Consider the following 24669-nt stretch of genomic DNA (forward strand, 5'->3'; position numbering starts at 1 on the left):
AATACAAAGTTATTATTAGTATGCTGTGTGTACCTTGTGTGCACCGCCTAGTGGTTAAAGCAAGTTATTGAATTATTTTTGTTGAATGATATATCATCAATATTTGATGAAAAAAAATTAAGAGTACATACTTTCATAGGGGGAAAGTAGAAGGTCAATGATATAAATATAGAATATAAAAAGTCAAGAAGATACTGTAAGTGATCTCGACAATAAAACAGTTTAGTGCCGGATGTACAAAGATATTAATAGGAGGATGTGCAAAACAGACAAACTAATTAACCTTTATTAACACATTAAAGAATACTTTAGGTTAAGGTCTTATTTTAAACAAGAAAAAAGCTTTGGGGGTATCTATCTACCGATGAATATTAAGCCTGACAAAGTACTTAACGTCTAATATATTGCTTTCCTGCAATGTTAACTATGTTGAAGCACTTATTTTAACTGATAGTATACACATTAATTACAGTATACTCTTATGTATGTAGATAGTATAAGAAATGTGCAGAATATGACAGTTTAATGGTGGAGGTACACACATATTGATAGATGTCTTGTAATGCCCCCGACGACCTCCAGAACCACCGGCCGATCTCCAACCTTCCCTTCCTCAGCAAAACTCTGGAAAGAGTGGTCGCCGGCCAACTCCATCAGTACCTGTCCAACAATGAGCTCTATGAGCCCTTCCAATCCGGCTTCAGACAGCAACACAGCACTGAGACCGCCCTCATCAAGATCACCAACGATCTCCTCATTGCTGCTGACTCTGGCCGCCTCAGCATCCTCATCCTCCTGGACCTCTCTGCAGCATTTGACACCATCTCTCACAACATCCTCCTCACCCGCCTCTCAGACCTCCTAGGTGTCACTGGCACAGCGCTGTCCTGGTTGACATCCTACCTCCACAACAGGAAACAGTTTGTCTCCATCAGTGGCTCAAACTCAGCCCCGGCCCCAGTCCACCACGGTGTACCCCAGGGCTCTGTGCTTGGCCCCCTCCTGTTCACCATTTACATGCTCCCCCTCGGCCAGATCATCCGACATCATGGACTCAACTTCCACTGCTACGCTGATGATACCCAATTGTATCTCAGCACCACTCCATCCTCCCAGCTCCCCCCTCAGTCTCTCATCAACTGCCTGCATGACATCAAAGTATGGATGTCATGCAACTATCTGAAACTAAACAGCATGAAAACAGAGCTCATGGTTGTGGCACCCAAGGCCCTGCTCCAGAAGGTTGGTGACTTCGTCCTTGAGGTTGACGGCTGCTCCATCTCCCCATCTCCTGAAGCCCGCAACCTGGGTGTCATCCTCGACTCCACCCTTTCCTTCCATTCCCACGTCAAATCTGTGACCAAATCGGCCTTTTATCACCTGAGGAACATTGCCAGACTCCGACCGTCACTCTCGGAGTCGGTTGCCGAAACCCTAGTCCATGCATTTGTCACCACCCGCTTGGACTACTGCAATGGTGTCCTGTTCGGGGTTCCCAACAAAACCCTGGACAGGCTCCAGTATGTCCAAAACTGTGCTGCTAGGGTACTCACGCACACAAAACCGTGGCAGCACATCACTCCCACCCTCATCCACCTACACTGGTTGCCGGTCAAGTCCCGCATATCCTACAAAATCCTCCTCCTTACCTACAAATCCCTCCATGCCCTTGCCCCCCAGTACCTATCGGACATCCTTCACCCACATGCCCCACCCCGGAACCTGCGGTCCTCAGACTCTGGCCTGCTTACCACCCCCCGCACCAAACTGCGAACCTACGGGGACAGAGCCTTCAGTGTGGCAGCCCCCACCCTCTGGAATGCTCTCCCTGCGGAGATACGCAACATCCCCACACTTGAAGCCTTCAAAAGGGCCCTCAAGTCCCATCTGTTTGTCAAGGCTTTCGGCCCCTAAATCGATCTGTTGTTCTGTTTGTCTGTCTTTTGTTTTGTTATGTTTGTCTTTGCACTATTACTTGTGAAGCGACCTTGGGTCCCCTGAAAGGCGCTATAGAAATCGAAGCTATTATTATTATTATTATTATTAATGCACTGTTGAGGAACCTGCGACCCAAGTTGTGTATATGATCAATACACCTTAGAAAATCTTGAAAGGGATGTGCAAAATAGCCATTATACAGTTTTTAATTAACTATTAGTAGAGAATAACGAGTAATGAATATACTTTATAGAGATCTGCAGATAAATGTTTAGTCTTCTCAAGCACCAACTATCAAATATCTCTCCTGATTGTTGGCACTTGACAATCACCTTCCCTGAATTTTACTCAGGTGTAACTAAAGTCTGCTTTAAAGGGGACCTATCATGCAAAATGCACCTTTGGACGTCTTTTATACATGAATATGTGTCCCCGGTGTTCCAGGGAACTCACCAAGTGTCAGAAAACACAACCCTCTCTATTTTCCTCCTTCGCCAAATCTCTAAAAAAGTGGCTGAAACGGATCTGAAAAAAACGGATCCAGATTTCAACACTTTCCTACGTCACAAAGAGACGTGCTCTGCTTATTGGTCAACTCTCCACCTATCAGGGGAATGAGCCACGGCCACGTGCATTGCCGGGATCAATACCAACCATCCGGGAGCAGGCCAGTGAGGACACATCCAATTTTGAAGCTGTAAGTTTTTATTTAGCGGTGTTTTTCCTGATAAAGCTATCTCTAGCTTGTAGTATGTAGCATGTAGCTTTGCCGTATCAATGTCGCCTCAAACCCAAATAGTAATCGGTTAGGTGTTTATATGTTTTTGTAACATTTTATATTGTACGCTCCGCAGTCTTTGCTTTGTCTTTTATTTTAATTATCAGGCATTTGCTAACATGTTCAGACATACTGCCGTAATGGCCATCTGTGTGAAGGCTGTAAAGCCACGCCCTAGCCGATAACACAAGTATTTATTCTCCTATTTATTAGTATTTTGTATCCTCTAAAATCATATTGAGTAAGTTATAATAACAAACGTAATCTTCTGTAGGTAAGTGCCGTTTTTTGCAGCGTTATATGTAAAAGCTTTTGTGATTGTAGTCTGTAAGAACGATCAGATATCATCGATCTGTAAGCTACGCTAATGAGACATGCCGTTTTTTGCAGCGTTATATGTAAAAGCTTTTGTGTGTTTACTTGTTTGCGCACATGAATATAAATGGGGGTGTGTGAGGATACAACACTGTGTGTATGTATGCGAGGGGGGACACACACCACGAGTAAAACGGAGCTAAAGCCCCGTTGGTCTGTTGTTGTTGACGAGGCCTTACCTCTAGCAACAGGCTAATTAGTGGCTAGCACTCATTACAGTCAGTCTACTGAGCTCAGCCCCTCTCCAACACATCATCTGTATTGAGTCAGAAACACAGCATGCACGTTACGGTTCAAAACTAACTCAGATTGGAAAAGGCTAAGCAAAGAGCTTTGCTAAATAGAGAGTTTTAAGCCCCATCTTTTGGGATTTCAGACGATATTTATCCAAATAGTATTTTCTCATCCTGAATACTAAATTGAGATGATTTTGTTCTAACTATGTTTTCTTCTTTACAGGCCAGCACCTCACATACTTACTAATTAGTGACAATTTGTACATCCTTTGCTATTATTTACATTTGTTTTTATCATGGCGGAAATGAAAGACTGTACCTGGCAGCCCTGCACTACAATGAAAACGCTGAGCGTGCACAAGCCACTACATCCCCTGGAAACCCTCTGTATAAACTGCAGTTCCCAAAGGCCAGGAAGGGAGAATGCAGAGCAAAACCAGTAAAGACTGACCCCACATTCCGTAAGTGTTTAAAATATTTATTATACAACTATTTACAAATATAAAATTAGAAAGAACTTTCAGTTTTTTACATGCATATACTAATCTAAACCACATTTTTTGTTGTGCTTTTTTTTAACATTGCACAGGCTACGTGGCCAACTTGATGGACCTCATCTTCGACCAAGTCTTTGTGGACCCTGCACCATTATGAGCGACCTGACAGGGACGAGGTCATCGCCGGGTATGCTACACGGTTCAATTTGGCTGCTGTCTGAACCCAACATCGACATTTTGCGGATCAGGAAACTCCTGCCTCCTTGAGGACAACGCAGACCGGAATCACCACTCTGATCCTGCGTCCAAGGAAGCCCCAGCACCAGCTCACAAAGCTTCTGTAGGCTAGATACCTGTGACGCCTGAAATCATTAAAAAAAATATTTAGTGTAATTTATACAAAATACAAGTACATTTCGTTTTTTTTTTATGGGTTCAAAGAACCGTTCATTTTGACAATAAAGTTCAGAGTTGATATCAAATGTGTCGTGATTATTCATGTTTGGATGGGTAAAGAATATTCTGATTTCAAAAGCATAAGGTTGTGTGTGGACTTTTTTTGTCGTACACATGGGTGTGTTATGCCATTGCTGTGTAATAATATATATATATATAATAGTACATGTACAATGAAAGATTGCATAAAGCCATATACACCAGTATTTATTTCCATGAACAATATTAGCATTCGTTTTACAATTTCAGTCAAAAGAAACAAACCACTCACTGCTCTATTTGCCTCAACTGTAGTCCACCATGTTCAGCTCTGTAAATATTCAATGCATTCTGCAGGGAGAACACATTCAGGCACACAGGCTCCAATCCAGGATGGTCCACCATACAGGTTATAGAGTCCTCAAGTTCCTGCATCCGTCTTGACACCTAGTGTGATAAAGATATATTGAATGACATGTTAAAAATGTATTCTCTAAACAGAAAACTTAGTGAAGCTATCAAAAATGTTACCTGTGGTATCTCCATGCAGCACACATTCTCCGTTCAGAAGGCATCGTGGCGCAATTTGCACATGTACACCTGTAGAAAGAAGTCAATAACTGAGCTTTTAAAAACACATGAAACTACACACATTGCTGACAACTGAGGTGTTGTTGGAGTTATACTTTTTATCACCCTAAGTTATTGAACTTTCCAACGGTTGTTGCACGATGTTGGAAGAAAAGGACTAAACTATTAATAAACGCAATGAGGCCATTGTATATATGCTGAAAATATGAATGTCTCCCTTTATAAATATATATATGTATCGCTGTTTTTGCGTTACAAGCTCTAAGTTATAAACTGTACACATAGCATTCTTGCTAATTAGCCAAAATATGAACGGAATAAGTAGCAAGCATCGTAACAGAGTAAAATAAATAGGAACAACAGCTTGTCAACTAACCATTCAGAAACGTCCTGCTGCAACCGAGATGTTTCCACCTCCACCAAAACCTCCGCTGCTTCAGGGTCAGTCTCTGGATCAAATTGATAATACGCTTGAACACATGCATTGCTCTGAGATGACATGTTTATTCCACACTCGTAATCACAGCAAGCATGTTAACGTGACTCTCACCGGCTCATGCCCCCCTCTTCTGCAGGGGGCGTGGTCAGCTGCTGCTCAGAATTTTCAAAGACAGGCTTGGAAAAGAGCGAAAATGAGCGAAACGAGGCATGGCTAAAAAATGATCTGTTTGGTATTTTGAAAAATAAAATGTATAAATATACCTTATATAGGTATGGTCATACACTATATCATTTAAATATAGCATGATAGGTCTCCTTTAAGGATTGTTTATATTTCACATCATTAATCAGAATCTGCAAAGTAACTAAACTAATTGTAGTGGAGTAGAATTACAAAGTAACAATGAGCTGTCATGTGGGTATATATTAATGCTGCCCATACAAGCGATTTTCACCCATTTAGTAATTACATGTTTTAAATGTGTACACACCAATGTGTTTCCTATCGCCTAAACCTCCAGGGCTGTACACAGTTTAATACTGGCAACTTCTAATTTTTGGAAAAACGTCTTTTAAAACTACAATTCCCAGTAGAGACGTGCCATAGAGAGAACAGGTTGCGAAACACAATAGCCAGCATGTGTATTTCTCGGGGGGCGTTCGAGTCCAGTTTTGAATAGTCTGCCGTGGTTTCGTTCCATTTCAAAGAGCTTGACGCTCGGCGTAACCTTGGCGCACTGCCACTCCAACATCACGGGGTTTGTCAACGGGACTGTAGTCCCAAACGATAGCTGGGGATTATGGGTAGTGTAGTGTCTTCGGCCATCCTAAATCTCGAAATGTCCCGTCTGTTTCATGGTGACTTTATTTACGGCTAAAAAGCATGCTAAAAAGCCCAAGATTATAGAATTAAACGAATAAATAAAAACAAGGATAATTGTGTGTTATTGTTGAGTAAATAACAGTGTGTTATTTAGAAAAGAATAACAAATTAGAAGGAAAAGATTTAAAAAAATACAGATTTCAGTATTTTGAGGCTCGAAACCCCATTTATTTTCCTCACAGACGACAAAAAAAGTCCGACATTATACGATTTAAAATAAAAACAAATAAATAAAAAGATAAAACACTGGCATGTAATTTACGTTAGAATAAATATAATGGTTTTGAATAATAGATGAGAGTAAAATCTACGTCACTTTACAGCCCCGCCCACTTTTGGGGAAACCAACGCTGTCATTTGAACGGCGATCAAGCCTGAAGCCACAGAGCTCTTCTGTTATTGTCCTTTCTTCTTAGAGGAAGTACAGAAACACGTAACTGTGGATTTGTTTTGATGTTTGAGCTGCAATAAACGACACAGCATCTTTTTGTCATATTAAAACTATTATTTTCTGCCTCGCTCATGATTTTAATTTAAACATATATCGAGCCCGATTGTCGATTTCAAAGGTGTGCTCTAAAATGATATTTATAAATGACTATTATCATTATTATAAGCAAGACAATAAATGGCAAAGATATGTAGAAAATAAACGTATTTAAGATACGTTCATAAGGAACGTAACGTGGGAGAAATTATGTTTCTAGAAGATATGTAGAAAATAAACTTATTTTAGATACGTTCATAACGAACGTAACGTAGGAGTAAATCCGTTTCTAGCTAAACGTAATTTAGAATGCAGTTTAGTTCTGTGGGAACGTAATTTTTAGGAGACAGGGTTGCGCGGGTGGAAAAGACAACAAGACTAGAGCGAGAGACGACGCTGCGTTCAAGGACCATCCAGCACATCAGAGAAGCAACGCCAGCGGTGCACTGTCGGCATGACGACCACAAGCTACGGTGATTAGACTGTGTCAAAGTCCCAACATTTCAGGATAAAGCCAGGAAGTGCTCTACCACATCCTTCAAGTTAAAGGTGGTGTGAGAAGTGGTTAATCTGGAAATTGCAAATAAGGACCCAGGTCTATCATCTATGCTAAGCCTACATGCTGGTGATGAAGCTAATGTGTTGGTGTTCATGAATGTTATGTCAAAGGGTTTAAAGACGAAAATTAATCATATAAGAAAGTAAAGAAATGATAAGTTAATATTAAAGAAAGAAGATATTATTTATAAATTCAAGTTAAAAAGGAAGAACGTTTTCACATTTTATGAAAGGTATTAAACTTAAAGGACAATTTACTTGAGCTTTAAAGGGTCATTCCACTGATGACAAAAACATTTTCTTCATAAAGTATAAGTGATGTAATGCCTTTCTAAGCATATTTCACTACATTTAAGGTTTATTAGTAACAAGCTAACTCTTATTCTTGTTATTGTTATTTTGTTGTAAAGCTGAGATCAAGTTAAACTTGTTAAGGAGTGCATACATTTGATAACCTCACTGATTACTTACATTTATACATTCAGAGATCCAATTCAAGCTTAGTAGTTACATATGCTCTATTACAGTCGGTTATAAGTTATTAAGTCATCTCAAAATGTCAGAAGCAGGGACTGAGACCTGCCACAAAAATGCCAAATCATCTGCTCAACTTGAAACAACAGAAACAGAGTTGGCAGAAGAAGTGGAAGAGCTACGAAGAAGTGAAATAAATCAAACACTAACAGAAAAAGGAAAATAACTCCAAGCTGAAAAGTTGAAAAGTGTACAACGTCACTACAGAATCGTCTATGAGAAATGGAGGTACCATGTGAGAATAGGCAAAGAAATACTGAATGATGACGCCTCCAAGGATGAATTGAGAGAGCTTATTGCAAATATAAAAAGCTCTTGCTCAGATGTAAAAGCCATGTATGAAGAGTTACGTTTCATACATACTCCTGAACCAAACCTGCGACGCAGAGTTGATACATGCATATTATTCTCAGGATTCATTATTCGATTGGCAGAGAGACAGCTTGAAGAGAATACAGCAGACTTAAAGGAAGAATCTTGGCCCAATGTTAGATCTGTTCTAATGTTAACTGTGATGGTTATTCTCGCGTCCAGGAAAGAGAAGCTTAAAAAGGAGACTAAATGGAGTCTCTGAGATGTTTTCAAATTGGTACTTTAATTCATAAAAGGCGCGGTACAGTCACAAACAGGATATTGTCCGACAGAAAAACAGCTGTCTCTGGCCCTCGCTAGCAGAGAAAAGAGGCCGAACCGCTCAGGTGCTGCTCTTATATAGCTTCTGCAGGCTCCTCCCTGCGGGCCGGCCCTCCACATCTTAATGTCCGTTGTTACGTTTAAACAGAGGATTCAGGCATTGTACATTCAATACATACTTAAACACGCCTCTTCTCCTCATATTGTCTTTCATCACTTTTCCTTTAACACATTCTAAACGTTGTAGTTAATATTCTAAAAAATACAGAAAATACTTCACGGCTGGTTTGGTTTCTGGTCATTCCGGAAGTTGTCACATCTTACCCACGTCTGTAAACAATAACTTTATTCAAATAAACTATACCTTCATTTAATATTCAGCAATAATAATACGTCTATAGTTGCAGTGTTAAAATCAGTAGGTTTCTGTGTGCATCACTCCATGTCATTTCGCTACTAAATTAACCTCTATAAGAAATGGTAAACTAGCCACATGCTAACCGGAGATGAAGGATTTTCAGAATAAAAGCTTAACTGGTTGTGCACAATAATTTTCTGGTTTTTCAGTATAAAACAGCATTTAAACTGAAGGTACATTTAAGGTACATTATGCCATCAAAACATTGATTTTAATTTCTAACAATCCCTCCTTACACACCTAAAAGGTGTGTATAATACTGAAATCAATGAGTTCTTCATCTGAACTCTGCATAGTACATAACTCATATCAAAAACATACAATCAAAATGGAATGGTTCGAATATCCTCAATTTTACAAAAATACAAAAATACTTTGACTGTGTTCAAACATAAAAGTTTTCCCTTGTGCATAACTTCTAGTGTTAACATTCAATATGGTTCTTCAAAATAGCAGGAATGGCTTGGTATCAGAACATTTCTTCCTCCCTCCTTTCACAGAAACCGTTCTCATACCACGCTCAGTGTTAAGTCACTTGTTTTTACAAAGTGAAAAGAAACTACCCATTTTAGAATTGTAATGATTCGAAAATACATGAAATCTACCATATAGAACAGTGAAAAATAATAAAAATGAAATAAACTATCTTGGAATAGTATAGAGTAAATTTAAATAAAAATACACTATCTTGTAATATGGTATAAGTACATTGAAATGGATTCACTCCATTTTAGCATTTTATTTTGCTCACTTCTTCACATGATTTCATCATTTAAAGAATCACATCGGCTGGACATTCATTGAACAACCTCATCTCTGAACATCCATATCGTTTAACATCATTCAAACTAACTCATCATTTTCATCAACATCTGTATTGGGGTGGGCCGTCTTGTTCTACTAGCATTTGTAACTGTCTCCTCATGAGAAATGTACCCTCCCTCCTTTCATACCATTTAAGGTATGAAAGTAATATGTTCTCTAGAAGAGGCCGTCGTGATCAATCGGTATTTTAGGACATGGAATGAGTGCTACATTTAGGCCTCCCCTGGTCGCCCCTATGCTATCCTTGTACCCTGGAGCCTAAACTCCCCCTGGGACTGGTCTCTTAGCCCTACTGGCTTTGGGGTGGTCTGTTCTAATGCAGTGATAAAGTCCCTGAAATGGTGTGAAAACCGGTGGAATATCAATAACTCATTATACTAATTTATTTTCATTTCTGGTCTACTTAAATAACTATGCTAACCCCCTTTAACAGTGTGTGGAACCTTGGGTGCTTTAACAAGGACTTCAAAAACAGAAGTCATTTAATGGTTTGTAGTTCAATTCAGGAATTTTCACTCATGGCAGATATGTTTCTCCTTTTAAATAACATCTCTAAATGTCAGGTCATCACTGATTAAATGGAGGAGCATTAGGAGGTGGTGGCACTTGTCTTTTAAAACTCATACTCTGGTGCCGTGCGCTCCCTCTGAAGCTGCAAGTAAGATTTAAAACATCTGCAGGGTGGGTTGAGCAACCCCTTCTCCCTGAACGATATTTGTTGTTGAAAATATGCACCATTAAAATGAGTGATCCAAGGCCCCGCATGTATTACTCCCAATTGTACTAGTTTTTTCAAAATTAAAATCTTCAATCGCTCTTTGCCTAGTGTCTTTTTAAAACTCTACATCTTGGACGAGAAACAAATGTTGTTTCCACCTTAACAGTTCTCCTGTGGTAATAACCATGCTACAATGGAGAAACCAATACTCTAGATTGGAATACTTTCTTTGGCTTGGTTCCAGCTCTACCTTTAACATTTTCCATTCAAATAAAGATTTGCCTGCTATCTATATTGTAACAAATTAAATCTTCCCCAAATTCTCACATGAATAAGAATCTCTATAAGAATAATTTGTTTATATTATGAAAAGATTGAATAATATGTTCTACCCTCAGTGTGTTTTTAGGATTATTTTCTAATAAGTGTGTTTATGTGTAAACTCACTCACTCCTGTGTTCCTTCTCTCCCCCTCTGGTCGTCAAGCCACGACCCCCTCACGTTCTGCTGGCCCATGCCAACTCCTCTGGTTCTGTCTCCTCCTCCATCCTGTCTTCTCCTCAGTCCATCCGCACTTGGATCTTCCCGCTGTAATTCTTTTCAGTGGCCCAACTGCTTTGCATTTCATCTCCTCCTTTTCAGTCTCTTGGCTGTTGCATGGAGTGGTGTATTCTGCTCTCATGTCCCACTCTGCTCTTGTGCCAAATCTCACGGCTCAGTTTGGAACTTCATGTCCTGTTTGAGGGACCGATGAGAGTTTGCCTCTTTGTCAGCATGCTGGTTTGGTTCTGGATGCCTCAGGTGGAGATGGTTCTGGATGCCTCAGGTGGAGATGGTTCTGGATGCCTCAGGTGGTTGTTGGTTCAGCTCGGGTTGTCTGTCTTTAAACCGGAGGAGGAGTCTCCTGTGGTGAGGTCATTTGTCTGAAGATGGGGTCGTAGCATTCTGACAGGCAGAGAGAGAGAGATCTCGGGAGGCATTACCTATAGCTAATTCTAACACACTGAGGTAAAATATATCCAATCCTTTCCACTCTATTTTCCTAATCTTACTATCTGTCTTAGATGTTAAATGTCATCTAAACCCAATTAATGTCTACTAATGGTTGTGCCATATCCCTAAACATTGTTTCCACCCACTGTAACATGGCTACTCCAAATAACTCTTTCAGGAAACCATTTTCTTCTATAAATTAAAAATACCTACATGTTTCAAGCACCACATATTTCACACACTATAAAAGAACGTCCCCATATTTTCTCCATTACTTTAAATCTCACTGTTATTTAGAACATAAGTAACTTTTGTGACTGAACATATCTGCAATGTCGCCACAATCTGCTGGGGAATTTTGTTCATAGAGTTTGTACGTACAAAGCTGTACTTGTGGGTTAGTAGCCTGTTTCTACTGTAATCATTTTCAATAATTGTGCTCAGTTCACCGGTTGGTTGTCCATAAACTTAACAGGGGTGTTTCTGGCACAGACTAAAACATGGATCCAGTGTATTTTTAGATTCCCCTAATCTGTAAATTCCCATCACCTACATATCCCAATCACTTAAACCCATCTCATCATTTGATACAAGAACTGCATATATGGGGGGTGAATCATCTTGATTGTAATCGCCTCACCTTTGGGACCAAGTATTTCTAACTCCTCCTCTTGTTGCTCAGCTGATCTTTTGGCTCTGGGGATAAGTGAAACTCTCTGAAACACAGCTGGAGTTTTGTTAGTGATGTGGGCATTATCTATGAGTGGACTAATGGATCCATGTCTTACTTGATATTGTACTCCCCATCCAACCAGAAAGGTGCCAAGTGTAATGAGCACAATCAACAATGCTATTCTGACTCTTATCCCTAGGGGACCCCACAATAGCTTTGGCTTTGTTCTTGACATCATCTCTATTTTCTCCCTTGGTGTCAGTTACAGAATTTAAATAATGAGTACTATAATAACGTATACTAAAATTTGACTCTTTTTCAGATGTAAAACAAAAATAGGTTTTCACTTTAGTGTACTATCTATAAAAATCTATAGACAATTCCTCTTTTGAGCTGTTTCTATCTTTATCTTATTTATATTTATTGTTTTGTTCCAGCTCTGCCAAATCAGTCCTAACTCCCAATAATGTTCTGGAAGTTGCCAGTGAAGGGTGACAATGTGTGAGGTGGTGTCAATTTGCTCCTTTTTCTTTACCTTTAAACCGGAGCGCGTGTGAAGTTCGTTACAACTTCTCACTGTTCCGTCCACCGGGGATCAGCTCACTGTCTTTTGTGAACTTTCACCCTCACCCAATCACCTGGCCGAACAGGAGTCTCTTCTGGTGTCTCGTCTGGTATCTCTGTAGCTTTCTTAGCCTGTGTAGACAAAACTTAGATTATATTACTCAGAGTTCTGACATATTCATCACTTCTATTCGTCTAATATCCAAAACTGGACCACTCCCTCCTTGGAGGAGGCCCAAGCTTTGGCATACCTTTTGTCGTTATGAGACCTATTATTAACTACATGTTATTATTTACTAACTACAACGTCACTGAAATCAACATATCTGTATAATCATGACACTCCCTCCTTTGAGCAGAACATGCTCAATTAATATTGCAATGATTACCCTATTCTGAACAGGACATGTAAAACCCATAACGTTGCATTAAATAAATATAACTTCTCCGTGTACCCATAAGGCGTACAAAATATCGTATGATGTATGTTTTCTGCTGGTATAAAAACATATTCACTCAAATCTGCCATTAGCACAAAAATGGTTTACATGTTGCAATAATGGCTTTTGTCATGGTATTATGCATCATTGTTGCTGCGAAAAACAATACCCCTGGTGTCGCTAATGCGTCTCAATAATTCTAGGATTAGAGGATTGTTTGATACTGCTGAACAAAGATATAATAAAATAATATTTATCTAAACTAGAGGGAAACATACGAACCATTCTCACAGAGGGTGACATGCAGGAGAACATGAAGGGCTGGTGGCCCTCTCTCAAAATGAGATAGTGCCTTACGCACTACACAATAAATCAGTAAAATTACTCAAGAATAAATAAATAAAAACTGATTCTTGAAACTGTTGTAAAAACCCTACAACTTCTTCATCCAAGCTCTCAATCAGTGTTATGTTATTTAATCTGCAGCTCATTGCCTTAAAACAGATACTTCAGACCGATTATAAAATTGTGTTTGAGAAAAATGTAATCTGACTCCATAAATCACATAATTGTTTGACTAAAAAACTACACTTCCACTAACAATAAATGAAGTTCTCCTTTAAACACAGCCCCGGTCTTCTGACGGGGTCTATCTATGTACTGGTACTGTAATGTTGTGCCAGTCTCTGTCGCTCTGTCACTGTTCTCCCGCTAACAGTCACTCTCTAGTTCTGCTGGGTTCTTGTTGACTTCTTCACTGGTTTGAGACAAGCGACCCTATCGGACACCTCCCTTTGTAGCCAGACTTCACCACAGCAGAATCGAGTTTCTGTTTTTAGGTCTCAACAGCTCCACGTCAGGTGTATCGCCGCCCCTTGAACTGCAGTCGGTGTAAACAGGAGGATTTGGTATGGATCCTCCGTCTTGGGCGAGTACTAGGTTTCCGTCTTCATATTTTTGGGTGGAAACCCCATCGTCTTGACCTCACTAGCTGTGTGGACACAACAGTTTTCTGTGTGGGGGAACAACATCACTCGTAATGTCTTTCCTTCTCATAATTACAAAAATAGTCTGCTAAATGTTCTATTCTGTGGATGCTTTATGTGTAAATGCAAATGCTACTCTCGATTCTGTTTTTACATTAAACCTCTCCCTTCTGTGGTGACATATATGGCTCAATGTAGCTGGATTTCAAAATACCCTTGTGCTGAAGATGCATCACCTGGTGGTCTGGCCCTCTGAGCTTCCTCATTGTTGTGGTTGATACCAGGGTGTCAGTGGCATTTGGGTCATGTTTGGCAATGCTGTTCGTCTTTGACATCCCTGAGACCCCCTGCTTCTGTCGTAATCATGGAAACCTCCCCCAGGGTAACTACATGGAGGGCCATTGTTTGGTGCATGTTGCCTTAGTAGTTGCGGGCAATCTCTGGTCCAATGGCCCATTTGGTTGCAATGGTAACATCCCTCAAACCGTAAACGTCTTCTGCCTGTGCCTCCTTGGAAACCTCCTGGTTGTTGGTTCTGCATCTGATTCTCTGGCACTATCTGAGATTTAACTGTTTGAGGTGTCTGCTCTGCATTCTCTGGTTCTTCCTGAGCTTGGATTGTTGGAGGTGTCTGCCCTGCCTTCTCTGGAAGTTTCCCCTCCCTTCTCCTTGTCTTGTTCCTACAAGCTACGGTGTCTTGTTTTTTCTGCTATGTCTTCCCTCACTGGCGGGTCTGCTACTCGGACCACATTTATGCTGTGTGCCAATAGGCTGGCATATTCCAGATGGAGTATCAGACTTGTAACTCTTATAAATCTTTCTTCATCTTCACTCCAGATAGTTCTTTTAATTGGAAAGGTTAAAGCATCTGATCAGATTATTACCCTTTCCTTGATATCTGCGGTTGAGCCTGGCTCTGCGTCTAGTCTCAATTTAGTTTCTTTTGGTGACATGTTCTCTAACTATTCGAATGAATATTATTAAGTTATCAAAGATTGAAACACTAATCCTCCGACTAGCACCTTCGTTCCTGATAAATAATATCCTATGTCATCCGAACTTAACTTTAAATCTGGGTAGGTTTTTTTTTTTTTTTTTTTTTTCGAATATATATTTTTTTTTTTATGATTTAAGTTTTTTTTTTTTTTTTTTGTAAAATATTAATAAATTAAAAGATAACATTTTTTTGAAATGTTAAAATAAAAATTGTACAGTGTATCGTTTTTGACTTTGAGATAAGAAAATCGAAGTCTTGTGAAAATCTAAATCTACTGTGTACAGTGCATACTGAAATGTATGGAACTATGTAAATGTCATAATTTGTGTTAGATTTAATCAATTGGTGTTTGAATATTCTACAGTCTAGTTTGAAAGTCTATGATGTAAAGTTTCTCATATGTTAATTAGAAAACACTTTGTAATTCTGTCCCGGCGAATGTGTTCATCAATAACACTCAAAATTAAGCTTCAAAATGTTATAATATCTTTGTAATAATTCTGTATTACCAGCAGAGTGCGCTGTTGTAATTTCCAGCTTAATCCACTAGGGATAGCTGTTGCAAAACTGACCTCTTTTTAACAAGAAGAAGCTTATTTCCTTAAAAATGGGAAGAAAATGTGAATATGGTTAAACAACACAGCACATAACCGCCAAAACACACTTGCAAACAAGAATATCTCAAATAAACCGCCAATACACACTTGCAAACAAGAATATCTCAAATAAACCGCCAATACGCACTTGCAAACAACAATATTTTCAAAACCAGACTCCTACAAATACCAAACTTCCCACGGTAAGATAACCTGTCTATTTTATAGTTCCAACTTCTGCCAATAAATATGATTTGTCCTTATCAATATGGAGTGCCTAGCCTCATGTGAGTGGGACTGTGTGTCAAAACAAACAGAGTACTTTCAATTAGCATTTCACGAAATAGCGACTGCCGTGTGGCTTATTTTCAGCATGAGGACAAGACAAGATGGCAACTGATTTTCCAACCTTTGACCTGAAGAACAAAGGGATTTGAAAACACCTCGTGGCTCTCAGAGGGGAGTTTAAATAATGGCGGGGTGTAATCTTGTCAAGAAAATTGAACACAAAACAACACTGCAGTTTAAAATAACATTTCTATCTAGTTTACTATGAAAAAAATGGGCTTTATCTTATTGATATCATCACTTAAAGTTAGGAACCCTTACGCATAAGCTATAAACCTATCTACGTATTATTTGACTTTATAGTCCACTATTGGTCAACTGCTGCCATTTCGACACGCTAGGTGGGAGTATTATGGTAACTTATCAGCGACCATTAAATGACCGTCGTCAATTTAACGTAATGCTGTTGTAACTCCACATCTCGTATTCCACCCGCAATATCTTGGTTGAAACTAGAACAGTTATGACCACTGATAAAGCTTACACCTTAATCAAGCCTTTCCTCAAAAGGACTTTTTTAAAACAGTTCTCAACTGTTTTCGACTAGCACTGTCTTCAGTTACTCAACCCTAAGTTGATTCGCTATGCCTTGTTGGTTTTCAATTACTTGATCCTTAATCAATTCGCTATGTCCCATAGATCTTAACAATAATCGTTAAATGGACTTATATATCCTTACGTCATAGGCTAATTTAACTACTGACGTAACAAGGGACACCTACATGAAAACACAACAAGACACCTACCCAAAGTACAATGGCCACACACATTTATATTTTAAAATACTACACACACACAAATTAATAGCATGCAGGGTTAGATATATGAAAAAAGAAATTTGAACTCACCCTGATTGTGAAAATGCAACGCCACGTGTTATGGAATTCTTATTGTTATAAATGTGGTTGTTTTAACATTAAATACACAGCTATTTTCAGGATCCGCTGGCCTCCGTCCAACACAAACCTATTTTGTACTGCATAAACTATGAAGAATTTGATTTAACAGGTTTCCTCTTACCAAGTATTCGAGCTCGTTGTGTCGAACGGAAGCCGCGTCTCCGGAAAACAGCTGGTTGTGTAGTCTCTTCTGTCCAACGAGAATCACGTCGCGGAGCACCAATTGTTAACTGTGATGGTTATTCTCGCGTCCAGGAAAGAGAAGCTTAAAAAGGAGACTAAATGGAGTCTCTGAGATGTTTTCAAATTGGTACTTTAATTAATAAAAGACGCGGTACAGTCACAAACAGGATATCGTCCGACAGAAAAGCAGCTGTCTCTGGCCCTCGCTAGCAGAGAAAAGAGGCTGAACCGCTCAGGTGCTGCTCTTATATAGCTTCTGCAGGCTCCTCCCTGCGGGCCGGCCCTCCACATCTTAATGTCCGTTGTTACGTTTACACAGAGGATTCAGGCATTGTACATTCAATACATACTTAAACACGCCTCTTCTCCTCATATTGTCTTTCATCACTTTTCCTTTAACACATTCTAAACGTTGTAGTTAATATTCTAAAAAATACAGAAAATACTTCACGGCTGGTTTGGTTTCTGGTCATTCCGGAAGTTGTCACATCTTACCCACGTCTGTAAACAATAACTTTATTCAAATAAACTATACCTTCATTTAATATTCAGCAATAATAATACGTCTATAGTTGCAGTGTTAAAATCAGTAGGTTTCTGTGTGCATCACTCCATGTCATTTCGCTACTAAATTAACCTCTATAAGAAATGGTAAACTAGCCACATGCTAACCGGAGATGAAGGATTTTCAGAATAAAAGCTTAACTGGTTGTGCACAATAATTGTCTGGTTTTTCAGTATAAAACAGCATTTAAACTGAAGGTACATTTAAGGTACATTATGCCATCAAAACATTGATTTTAATTTCTAACACTAAACTCAACTGACTCTTCATTATCTCCACTGTCTTGTCGATCAAAATGTAGCTCTGCTCATTCTAGTCTTCTCTCAGTCAAAAGATTTGAAGCTGCAGCTGAAGCCGCTGCATCTCAGGAAGTCCTAGCAGTTTTAGGTGAACAAGAAAAGGAAGCAACTGTAGCGACGCGTCGACGACATCGACGCGTCGACTTCAAAATATCGTCGACGACATATTTCCTCGTCGACGCATCGCCACACACACGTGGGTCACCCAAAACAACAACAAGCAGTTCGCAATCGCACTTTAAAAACTATGGAGACTGAAACGGCTACCACCTCCTCCTCACAGGATTGCGCACAAAGCCCTGCAAAAAGCCCCCAAATAAAAACATCTCGCCCTGGGTCTTCAAAAGCATGGGAATACTTTAAATGTAGTCCAAAACGCAAAGGCATTGTTATTTGCAGTCTTTGCCAAATGGAGTTGGCATACCACACTAGCACAACAGCGATGTTGGAGCATTTAAAGCGGAGGCACCCCCTTGTCTCTCGTGGAGGGAAAAATTATAAGTAAGTAGGGCCTACTAACTTTGGCTAAATTAATTCCACGTTTGTGTAGTGTGTTGTGCAGCTTGAGTTCTGTGCACTTCGGTAGTGCTAACTATCTTATAGCTCTCCGTGCGGTTTGTTCGTGCTTGGTTGGTTAGTAGTTAATGTTAGCTACCTAGCTAGCGGCGCCAGCTGTGTGTTAGTTAACGTTTGTCAGCATTTAATGTTGGCTGGAATGGTAGCTAGTTTACGTCTGCAGAACACCGCTATCTAGCCGCTACTAACCCGGAACGAACAACCTGCACAGAGAGCTAACTCATGTTGTGGTCGTTTACGAGTCAAACATAACATTAGACTAACGTTAGTCAGCTTATAGTATCAATGTATGTCAACTAACGGAGCCAAGCAATGTCCAGGCCAGGGCTGCACGTAAGCTGGTGCGCAGTTGTCATGAATTAATTAATGTTTTTATGAGCATTGAAAACATTAAAATGAGCACCAGCACATCCAAGTGTGATAGGGCTCATATGCGTTGCACTACCAAACATTTTCACTGTGTAGATATAGTACTCTACAAGCTTTTAGATAAACATGAAATGCATTGTTGGACTTAACATTGTTTAAAAAGTAACCACGTTAGCCTTCAAGTAAGCTAATTATACCATAGCACTACAATGAGTTTAAGAGTAGATTTAATATGCCCCACTGTCATAGCTGTTGTTCCATTGCTCATTGCTGTTGTGTTTTCTAGGACAAAGCAAAGAACCACCTTGCTATCTTGGGAAAGAGGCGCAATGCACTCCACAGAAGGCAGCCGAACTCAGCAAAATAATCTTGAGAGTAAGTAATTATTTGCTTCCTTTGAGCATCCTTTAGGAGGGAATGGCTGTCCTGATCCCATTTATTGTGTCCTGATTTATTAGCTAGTTTTTAGGTGTTTCTTCACTTGGCCTTTTTATTTGTGTCCTTGTTTGGATTGTGTAATAATTAAGCTTATTACACTGTAAGCAACATGGCTCTATGAAAGGTGCTGTGTTATTATTAATAATAATAATAATAATATATTTGTTTTATCTTACAGGTGATCGTCAAAGACATGAGGCCTTTGCCATAGCTGGCAAATAAAAGCTGACAGAATAGTAGTTAAGAGAGTCAGTTTCATTGTGCATCAGGTTCTGTGTTGGGACTGTTATATTGTGTTAAACACTCAGGAATTTCTGTACTGTGCACGGCACAGTGTTTGTTTTTGCACTATATTTAGATACTAGATACTAGATTTTTTTGTTGGACAGTAAGAGTAAACAGGCTGGCCTTTTTATTTTGTATAATTGTATTCTATATTTCTTATTTTGCTGTGCAATAAAAAAAAAAAAATATTATTAAGAATGTTTTGGTATTTATTTGAGATACATTATGTTTTTTATTAATCGAACAACAGAAAAATAATCGTTAGATTAGTCGACTAATCGATAAAATAATCGCCCGATTAATCGTTTTCAAAATAATCGTTTCCCCCCAGCACTAAGCAACAGAACTTCAAAGGCTGGAGACTGAAGATAAAAAACAGATGGCAAAATTTGAGTTTGAAAAGCAAGCCAGACTTCAGGCAATGCAAGAAAAGCAGAGAAAGCTTGAACGCCTAGAAGAGGTTAAAAAGCTGAAAGCCGCAAGAGCTCGAGTCAAGGTGTACAATCGAATAGAAGAAAATTGTGAAGCAATCGACTCACTGTATGATGTTGAACCAGCTAGAGAAACCCAAGCTCTGTACTCCACAACTCCACCATTCGTTTATCAGTCTCAGCCAGTAACAGCACAAGTCATCAAAGCTTCAAGTCCTCCGTTCATACCTCAGCCTCTACAACCTGCAAGTCAAGCTTATAGTCTCCACAGTCCACAGCAAGTACCACAAGCTCTACCAACCTCAATGCCCTTAGCTCAGATGCAGAATAGTGCTGACTTGGTTAAAATACTAGCAGAAGCAATACGTGCAAATCACCTTCCAACACCAGAGCCTGCATTATTCACAGGAGATCCTTTGAAGTTCAAAGACTGGCAACTATCCTTTGAAACTTAAATAGACAGGAAAAACATTCAAAATAATGAAAAACTGTATTACCTAAGAAAGTACATAGGAGGTGCTGCAAATAAAGCAGTAGAAGGATTCTTCCTGTTAGGCACCGAAGCAGCATATGACTCTGCCTGGCAGCTGTTAGAAAAACGTTTCGGAGACCTATTTATTATTGGGAAGTCCTTCAGAGACAAGCTACATGGATGGCCAAAGATGAGCTCTAAAGATGGCTGCGAACTAAGAATTTGCAGACTTCCTTAAGAGCTGTGAGGCTGCAATGCCCCACATTAAGACATTATAAGTACTGAATGACTGCAACGAGAGTCAACAAATATTGATGAAACTGCCAGATTGGTTGGTATCCGGCTGGAACCGAAAAGCAATGGAGGCCAGACATGCAAACGGTGGTTACCCACCATTCAAAGTGTTTGTAGATTTCATATCAAAGGAAGCAGATCTCGCATGTGATCCCATATCCTCGATACAAGCTATCAGGAGTAGGGCTGAACGATATACGGTGTCATGGCGATAACCGCGGTATGCGCATGCGCGGTATTCACACCGCAGGGACGTGCGGTTTTATTCATTTAAAAAAAAAAAATGCTAACGTACTTTAGCACAGAATTCAAAGTAAAGATACCCTTATTACTTATCGAAACTGCACATACAATATATCCGATTAAAGCTGAGACTCCACAGATTATTTAAGTATAGTATCTAAGCGATCCGATCTCGCAACAGGGGAAGCAAAGACAGACATCACAACACGTACCTTTTACGGAGCTTTTACGGGAGATCGTCTCACCCTAGCTGTCAATCTGATCAAAAGACGTGTTCAATGGCATTAAAACGAGAAAGAAAAAACGCGGCTGAATCGGTTGATCCATAGGTTGATAATGTATCTGTGGCTTTGAAGCAATTGTTTATAATCCATAATTCCATTTTTATGTAAGAATTGGAGCACAAAAGTTAGCAGCTAATGGTAGCCACCAGAGTGTATGCAGCTTCCGGTTTTGGCTACGCGTCACTCTCACTCCTTATTTGTTCATGTGTTGGTGTGTGTAGAACTTCCCCTGAATGCACAGCAAACCACCAATCACAATCATTCTGTATCAAGATTGATGCAAAACAAGTGATATTTGACCTTTTTAGACAGATTTAGCACAAAAAAAACCCTCTTTTGGGGCCATTTGGGTGGATTTTCCATATCTCTGGCCCACCTTGCTGGATTTTGACATGTGACATCTCTTTCTGACCGTCAGAGCCAATGGAATCGAGGGCAAATCACAGAGTCCTTATTTGGTAATGTTTGTGTGTGAGACTTCCGCATAGCCAAGACCGGAAGCAGCAGCCACTCTGGTGGCTACCATTAGAAGCTAACTTTTGCTCTGCGATATTTACATAAAAATGGAATTATGGATTATAAATTAAATCATTTTAAATCAGACGTTAAAAACCTATGGATTAACCGATTCAGCCGCGTTTTTTCTTTCTCGTTTTAATGCCATTGTACACGTCTTTTGATCAGATTGACAGCTACGGTGAGACATCTCCACTAGAAGCTACGTAAAGGTACGTGTTGTGATGTCTGTGTTTGCTTTCCCTGTCCGAGTTCAGATCACTCAGTGATGATACTATATACTTAAATAATCTGTGGAACCTCAGTTTTAATCGGATATCTTGTAAGTGCAGCTACGATAAGTAATAATAAGGGTACTTTTATCTTGAGTTCTGTGCCAAAGTGCGTTAGCATTTTTCGCTCAGGGGTCATTTAGATGCTTCTTATGAGACTTGTGTTTTGTTTTGGTAAAAATGGTTTGTATCGTCAGTTAGCTGAGATTATTTCCGTTAATCTGGTATAACACATTAATAGGTTCTTAAATATTACGATCCCTTGAGACACTGTCGTGAAAAAAAAAAGTAAAGTACCCGCCGGGACTTTGAGGTTTAACAGGTTAAAAAAAACGCAATATATACCGCAGGGGGGGGGATAAATCGCGATGTCAGTTTTTTTCAATACCGTGCAGCCCTAATCAGGAGTGTCGAAAGTGAAAAAACAAAGAATACAAGAAGCCAAACTATTCAAGCAAAGACACTGTCCACAAACACAGCACAAAGTAGCATCCCAGCATGCATCTTCTGCAAAGGAACAGGACATGTCCTCCCAAAGTATAGAAAGTTTGTAGAAAAGACAGTTGAAGATTGCATTAAGTTTGTGTATGCAGAAAGGCTATGCTTTGGATGTTTGAATACTGGTCATCAGTCAAAGGCGTGCAATGACAAAAGCACATGTGAAAAGTGTCAGAGGAGACATCCACCAAGGGCGGTGGTGGAAAAGTCGATAGGGACTTGGCTTGGCAACTGGAAGGTCACCAGTTCAAGTCCCGGCAAGACCAAGTGCTACCGAGGTGTCCCTGAGCAAGGCACCGTTCCCTACACTGCTCCCCGGGCGCCGTTCAAAATGGCAGCACACTGCTCCTAACACAGGATGGGTCAAATGCAGAGAAACAATTTCCCCATGGGGATTAATAAAGTATATCAAATATCAACGTGTTTGCATGACGACAAGTTCAAAGGCAAAATGTCAACAACCTTTAATGGAGACGACATCTCAAAGGACAAAACAGACACCAAAGAAATCGCTGCAACCACCAACAGAGTTATACAAGAAGGCCCAAGCACACAAACGTCCGCAATCATACCAGTCTGGGTCTCATCCACAAAACAGCCAGAACAAGAAGTTCTTGTCTACGCACTCTTGGACACACAGAGTGACACGACTTTCATTCTAGATGAAGTGGCCCAAAATCTTGACACAAACAAAGAAAATGTTCGTTTGCGGCTATCTACAATGTCAACAAAGTCAACAGTCATAACCTGTCAGAAACTGACAGATCTTCAAGTGAGGGGATATGACCTGGAAAAAAAGATTTCTTTGCCAGCTCTTTTCACAAGAGAGTTCATTCCAGTTGACAGATCACACATTCCTACCTCAGAGACAGCTCTAAAATTGCCATATCTGGAACAGTTGGCAGACAAGATTCCACCACCATTGGATTGTGAAGTAGGTCTTTTAATCGGATATAACTGTCAGCAAGCCCTCCTTCCAAGAGAGATCCTTTCCGGTGAAGACAATTATCCATATGCACAGCGGACGGATCTTGGCTGGAGTATCATCGGCTCCTCGAATCCAGCAAAAGACTACAGTGACACAAAGGGAACTAGTCACAGAATCATAGTGCGACAAGTAACACCTGCTGTCCAGCCAGCAATTCAGCTGAAGAGAGAAGTACACTTTGTGTGCAGAACTCAAGTAAAATAGATCAATCCAACAGAAATAATCAAAGTCCTCAAGTCTGATTTCACTGACTACAGAAAATAACCCAGCCGACTACGCCTCAAGGGGGCTGAGTGCAGTTCAGCTCGAAGAGTCTAACTCGCAAAAAGGACCTGACTTTATTTTCCAGCTGAACCTCCCATGTGAAGAGAAGGTGGGAGAAGTGCAAACAAACAATCATGAACTTCGAAAAGTTCATGTTCACACAGTCAAGACTATGGAAGAAAACTCGATGGTGAACCGCTTCTCTAAGTTTTCTGACTGGTCCAGGGAAGTGAGAGCCGTCGCAAGACTCAAGAGATTTGCAGGAGAATCCAAGGGATTTCAGCCAAGAACTGATGAAGCAACTAGCCTTGAAGAAAGAAGAGTGCAGTTCTTTGCCAATGAATTATGTCAAAGATGGAAACGAGAATACCTGCTAAACCTCCAACAGCGGCAGACATGGCCAAAGGCATTGCGGAATTCACAAGTAGATGACATTGTCATTCTGCGAGATGACAGCCTACCAAGAAACGAGTGGAAGCGTAAGCGAAAGCTGAAGTTACTAGTCAGTAACACTACACTTGATAAAGGAAAACCACACACTAGACTAGTCTACCTCGAAAGACCTATTCATAAGGTAGTCACCTTACTTCAGGCCACTTAAGTCCCATACATGAGAGTATAGTCATACACACTGAAAACACTTGACTGTTTCTTTGCATTTTGTTTGAACGAAAATACCACATTTGAGTTAATGAGTGATTTGGTGGGAGTGTAAATGACGTAACGAAGTTGCCTTAATTAAAAAGAATAACACAATTAATGTCATAGTTCAATTAGATAAATAAATACTTTATTTCATGTTATTTTATAATTAAATATGGCATGATTTAATACAGTTTGTTTTACATG

General features: G+C 39.8%; 1 long non-coding RNA gene across 1 annotated transcript; it reads left to right on the forward strand.

Moving 5' to 3' along the window:
- Nucleotides 1–18232: 18232 nt before the first annotated feature.
- Nucleotides 18233–19670, forward strand: LOC117554893. Its single transcript, XR_004570332.1, has 3 exons — nucleotides 18233–18391; nucleotides 19122–19210; nucleotides 19452–19670. It is a non-coding gene; the product is annotated as an uncharacterized LOC117554893 (long non-coding RNA).
- Nucleotides 19671–24669: the final 4999 nt, after the last annotated feature.

This window comes from Gymnodraco acuticeps, unplaced genomic scaffold, assembly GCF_902827175.1.
Source record: "Gymnodraco acuticeps unplaced genomic scaffold, fGymAcu1.1, whole genome shotgun sequence".
NCBI classification, from domain to species: Eukaryota; Metazoa; Chordata; class Actinopteri; order Perciformes; family Bathydraconidae; genus Gymnodraco; species Gymnodraco acuticeps.